General features: G+C 38.7%; 1 long non-coding RNA gene across 3 annotated transcripts in view; it reads right to left on the reverse strand.

Moving 5' to 3' along the window:
• The window catches only part of LOC144457555 (uncharacterized), a 28,140-nt gene that overhangs the window by 19,670 nt on the left and 2,470 nt on the right, over positions 1 to 6,000 (reverse strand). For all 3 annotated transcript variants that reach the window (XR_013486963.1, XR_013486962.1, XR_013486964.1), the window contains exon 2: positions 4,232 to 4,387. This is a non-coding gene — a long non-coding RNA (uncharacterized LOC144457555). The remainder of the gene's footprint in view (positions 1 to 4,231; positions 4,388 to 6,000) is intronic.

Here is a 6,000-nt window from a genome sequence, read left to right on the forward strand (position 1 = left end):
AACCCTTCTTAACCTGGCACCTCCTACTTCATCAGTTCTTACCCTTTATACTGTACCCCCCATAAAATACACATACTATGATCTCCAGACACTGGCTCCCTTGCTTTTCTTCACAGAAGATACTCCATCTCCTGACTCCATATATTTTCACCAACTGTTCCCTTTGAGAACACTCTTTTCTGTGCATCTCTGAATCTCTACCTCCTGGTTCCCCCAGCTTCCTTTAAGTCCAGTTAAAATTCTCCCTTATATAGGAAATCTTTTCCATTCTCTTTCAGTGCTAACACCTTCCTTCTTCATCATTGTCTCCAGAAACTCATCTTCCTGCAAGATTAGATCAACTCTGAAACTCACACCTCCTAGGTACCTCCTGACCCTTGTCCCCCTCCCATTGGAAAGGATGAAGGGTGGGCATAAGAGAGCTCCTTTGAGATTCTCTATTTTAAGACAGGGCTCAGGGCAGACATCTCATCAATTCTCATGAAGTCCTGACTGCAGGACTTCATCATGTCCTCCCCACACCTTCCCCTTTCCTCCTCACTTTCCAGTTTCTTTTTATGTGTTATCTTATTCCATGACACTGAGACCTCCTTGAGGACAGGTAATGACTTATCTTTTGTTTTTCTTTGTATCCTCAGCACTTAGCAAAGTGCTTAACATGTAGTAAGTAGTTTTAAGAATTGTTTATTTATGGCTATTCCCAGTGTATCCTTATCTATCTTGTTTGCACTTGGTTGTTTGCATGCTGTTTCTACCCCCTACTGAATCCAGATGGCTGTGGAGGAGAAAGTGAGGCTGGTGACTTTGCACAGCCCACCCTCACTTAAATCCAATTCAGTTGTGTGTCATGGCATCACTTCCCTGATGTCATGGTCCTCTTCAAGAATGAAAGATAAACAACTACTTCCTACTTCACCTCCCACCCCCATTAGACTTTGAGCACCTTGGGAGCAGGAACTCTTGGTCTTCTTTGGATTTTTAGCACTTAACAAAGTGCCTAGCTCATAGCAAGTGCTTAATAAGTATTTATTGACTGATTTTTTTTTTTGGTCTCCACAATTCAATTTAATGAAATCCGGTGTTTACTTCCAATCAGTGCCCAATCTAAATCACATTTCAAGCATAAAGTGTGCTTTTAAAGTAATTATAACAGTTTAAAAATCTCACACACACACACACACACACACACACACACACACACACACCTATTTCCCACCCCGATGATCTTCTGGTCCTCATCTTCTGGCAAGATTGAATCAACTTTGTAACTCACTCCTCAGTACTCCATGGCCTTGGGGGTCTTTCCTTCTGACTGGAGAGGGTGGAGGGTGGACATTAGAGTGCTCCTGCTGGATCCTTTAATTAAAGAAGCAGGCCAGTGCTGCCACCTCATCATTCTACCTAGCTACAGGTCTTCATTATGTCCCTGAGCTAGGTACTCCCCCCCCAATCTCTTTTCAGTTTCTTTTTGTGTGTTATCTTCCTCCATTAGATTGCAAGCTCTTTGTTGGCAGGGACTGCCTTTTGTCTTTCTTTGTATTCCTATCACTTAGCAGAGTGTATTGTACAGTAGATGCTTAATAATTTTTTTGACTGACCCAAATCAGATTCTGTCTATTCAAATGAGTGATTTAATGAAATTACCTTGGAAGATAATTCATGCATCCCCCAAATGAGAAAAAAACTAGGCTAATTAAAGTCTCACTTCATTTACTCCCACTTGACCTCAACATCCTACTACTGTTTCTGTTCTGGTTTCACATCTGCCCCAGCTGTCCAGCATTGCTTGTAACAGTACTCACTTCACCCTCTTGTCACAGACCTTCATGTTGCAGCCACTACAAAATTTCTTTGTATTTATGCTTGTCTGGGTATATATATGCACAAATGTTGTCTCCCCTGAGAAAATGTATACTTCTTTAGAGCAAGGTCTTTGCATCATCTAGCAGACTGCCTGCAACATTGTAAGTGTTTAATAAAAGCATGTGGATTGATTAACTCTCAAAAATCTCTTTTGCTATGAAACATATTTCCACAGTTACAACCATTGATTGAATCCACTGGGCCTATAGTGTTTCATGATTCACCTGTGCCAGACTCCTGAATCTCCAACAATAGGCAGAAGTTAGTCCTAGAGGAAGCTTCTTGAACGTATATAGATAACACACAAACTATACAAATAGCTTTAATAGCCTCCACTACAGAGACAATGGATACTGATACTGTATATCTAAAAGACAATAGAATTTTAGGGAATGGCAATTGAACTGGGAAAATTATTCATTATGAAGGCTATAAAGAGACTAGAGAGGATAGAGAGAAAGGATTGAGAACTATTTTAACACGAAGTGAATTCTTGGAAAGAGACTTTCATTGGCATTCTGACAGAGATGAGAGGTGGAGTTGTGTTTTTGAGAATAAGGGAGAATTTTAAAAATTATTTAACATTCACTTTCAAAAATTTTGAGTTCCAAAATTTTCTCCCCTCACACTCCCAAACACATTGAAAGGCAAGCAATATGATATCAATTATACATGTGAAACATATTTCTGAATACTAGCCATGTTGCAAGAAAAAAGCAAGAAAATGAAAAAAAATATGCTTCAATCTCCATTCAGAGGTCATCAGTTCTCTCTCTGGAGGTGGATAGCGTTTCTCATCATGAGTCCTTTAGAATTGTCTTAAATCATTTTCTCTATCAGAGTAGCTGTCTTTCACAGTTAATCATCATTACAATTTTGCTATTATTATGCACGACGCTTTCCTGGTTCTGTTCCCTTCACTTTGCCTCAGTTCATATACATCTCCCCAGGCTTTTCTAAAATCATCCTGCTTGTCATTTCTTAGAGCACAACAGTATTTCATCACAATCATATACCACAACTTATTCGGTCATTCCCCAATTGATGAGCACCCCCCTCCCATGTCCAATTTTATGCTACCACAAAAAGAGCTGCTATAGCTATTTTTGTACATATAGATCGTCTTCCCTTTACTTTGATCTCTTTGGGTTACAGGCCTAGTAGTGGTATTGCTGGGTGAAAAATTTGATAGCCTTTTGGACATAGTTCCAAGTTGTTCTCCAGGGTGGATAGACCAGTTCACAATTTCAATAATATTGCATTAGTGTTCCTGTTTTCCCACATCCCCTTCAACATTCATCATTTTCTGTTTCTGTCATCTTAAATAATCTGATAGGTGTGATGTGGTACCTTAGAGTTATTTTAATTTGCATTTCTCCAATCAGTAGTATATGACTATAGATAGCTTTAATTTCTACTTCTGAAAACTACTTACACCTGGGGAGAAATTAACAGTTGTTGAGAGGGTTAAAGTCAACCTTGGCTGTGATCTTCCTCACTGCAGAAACAATATAAATAATTGTTTGTCTTGGTTTTATTGTTTGTTACACTGTTAGTAAATTGTATAGCCAGCAACCTTGATATTTATGTCAGCCTATGAAATTAGGTAGGTAGCACAGTGGATAAAGCACTGGGCTTGGAGTTGGGAAGACTCATCTTCCTGAGTTCAAATCTGGTCTCAGACATTTACCAGCGGTGTGATCCTGGGCAAACCACTCAATCCTGTTTGCCTCAGTTTCCTCATCTTTAAAATGAGCTAGGGAAGGAAATGGCAAACCACTTCAGTATCCTTGCCAAGAAATCCCAAATGGGGTCAGAAAGAGGCAAACGCAACTGAAATGACTCAACAACAAAACAATGAGATTAGACGGTTTTAGATTTTGAAATGAGCAAACACATAAAAAGAAGCTTCATTAGTTTGTTTTAATGAACAATATTTAATCAACTGGGGCGGGAGTCAGAGCTAACTGATTAATTAATAACAGATTTTGCAATTTTAGTAGTTAATGGGGAAATATCAAAAAACACTTCCTGAAGCCAAGATACTCTTTCATCTTAGACCCTGGATTGAGAAATTAAATGAAATTGTGACAGTAATAGCAGATAGAGAGGATGATTACCCTACAGAAGTGACATTTGAAGGTCATTGTCAATATAAATTAAAAGCCTGTTAAATACAAATACAAAAAAGCCTGTTAAATACAAAAGCCAGGTGAGGGGAGAGGGGAGAGAAGGTACAAGCAAATATTTCTTTTGTGTGACCCCTGTCTATATAAACAATTTGATTAAAAATGTGCTACAAAATTCATGGGCCCTGGATGACGTATACTAATTTGTCAGTGAAGAATAATTAACTTAGAATATTTACCTTTTCATAAGAAGTATTGTGATTGAGGGCAGCTAAGTGAAGAAGTGGATAGAGCAAGGGCCCTGGAGTCAGGAAGATCTGAGTTCAACTCCGGCCTCAGACCAGGCACTTGACACTAGATATGTGACCCTGGGAAAGTCACTTCACTCCAATTGCCTAAAAACAAAAGAAAGAAGCATTGTGATTTTAAAAAACTGAATTGTAAAGAGTCAAAAACAACTGTCTAAATTGGATTACTATTGTAGTGTGCAGGACCACTTGAACTGATAGTGAAAGAGTGAATCTTTTCCCCATACAAACTTCTGTCCTTACCCACCTTCTCTTTTCTTTTGAAATTCTCTTTATTAGTGATTATAATCAGTTCCATGATTTTAATTATGAAGATAATCACTAAAACTACATGTCTAGTCCTAATTTCTCCCTCAACATCCTATCTCTAGTTGCCTGCTGGAGTTCTTAAACCAAATCATCCATTACCACTTTAAACTCAAATACATGTAAAACTGGACTCGTTACCTTCCCTCAAAAAATTCACCCTTTTCCTAACTCCCCTGTTTTTGTTGGTCCCATCCTACATCCTCCCAGTCATCTAAGCTCAAAACCTCAGAATAATTTTTGACTCTTCCTTTATCTTCATTCTCATATCTAATCATCTTCCAACTCTTGTTCGTGCTGAAATATCTCCTGCATACATGCCCTCTCAGACTGCCATCACCCCATTTTATGTCCCCATCACCTCTTGCTTAGTTATTATTTTAGCCTCTTAACAGACATTTCTGATTCTTATTTTTCCTCCTTGAAATTAATCACCCAGAGAGCTGCTAAAATAAACTCCCCAATTTGCATGTCTGAATATGTAACTCCCTGGCTCAAAAAACTTCTATGGCTTTTTATTGCCTCTGGGACGGGGATGGGAACCTTCAGCCTCAAGGCCCTCTAGGTCCTCAAGTTCGGCCCTTTGACTGACTCCAAAGCTCACAGAACAAATCCCCTTAAAAAAAGGATTTGTTCTGTAAAAGTTGGACTCAGTCAAAAGATCACACCCGAAAACCTAGAAAGCCACTTGTGGCCTTGAGGATGCAGGTTCCCTATCCTTGCAGAATAAAGATTGAATTTTTTAACTAGATATCAAAGCCCTCCACAATATGGCTACAACCTAACTTTCCTGCACCATTCATCATTTTTCCCTTTTGTATTCTCTACATTTCCAGAAAACTGGACTACTATTTGTTCCCTAAATTCAATATGCTATCTCCCACCTTTTTGAGACTCCCCTTTCCCCCATGCTGAGGACCTCCTTTGTCCTCATCTATGCAAGCTGAAAGCTTTCTCTTCCTTCATGATCCAAATTAAGTATCATTCCCTCCATGAAGTATTACCTGAATCTTTCCCTACATTCACACAATCTGAAATTGATCTCTTCCTCTTCAGACTTTGTCTGGATTTTTCCTTTGCCTTAATCATAATCTACTTTGTATTATCCTTATTAGTGACAGCATCACATTTTATGTTAGACTGTATGCTCCTGGAGGATAGGAGATACATTATTTTTCATCTTTCTATTCCCAAAGTTTAATGCAGTGTCTTGCATTTAGGGGATACTTAACAAACACTTCTTGAATTGACTCACAGGAAGACCTTGGTTCTAGTCTCACACTAGAGTCTGCCTCTGACAAGTTGATTGTCTTTTTTGTACCTAGAATTATGCTAGGCATTATGAATGGCAGCTAATAAGTTTACTTGGGGAGGTCAATCAAAAAAATCAACAA

This window comes from Phascolarctos cinereus, unplaced genomic scaffold (genome assembly GCF_003287225.1).
Source record: "Phascolarctos cinereus isolate Bilbo 61053 unplaced genomic scaffold, phaCin_HiC Scaffold_5;HRSCAF=322, whole genome shotgun sequence".
NCBI lineage: Eukaryota > Metazoa > Chordata > Mammalia > Diprotodontia > Phascolarctidae > Phascolarctos > Phascolarctos cinereus.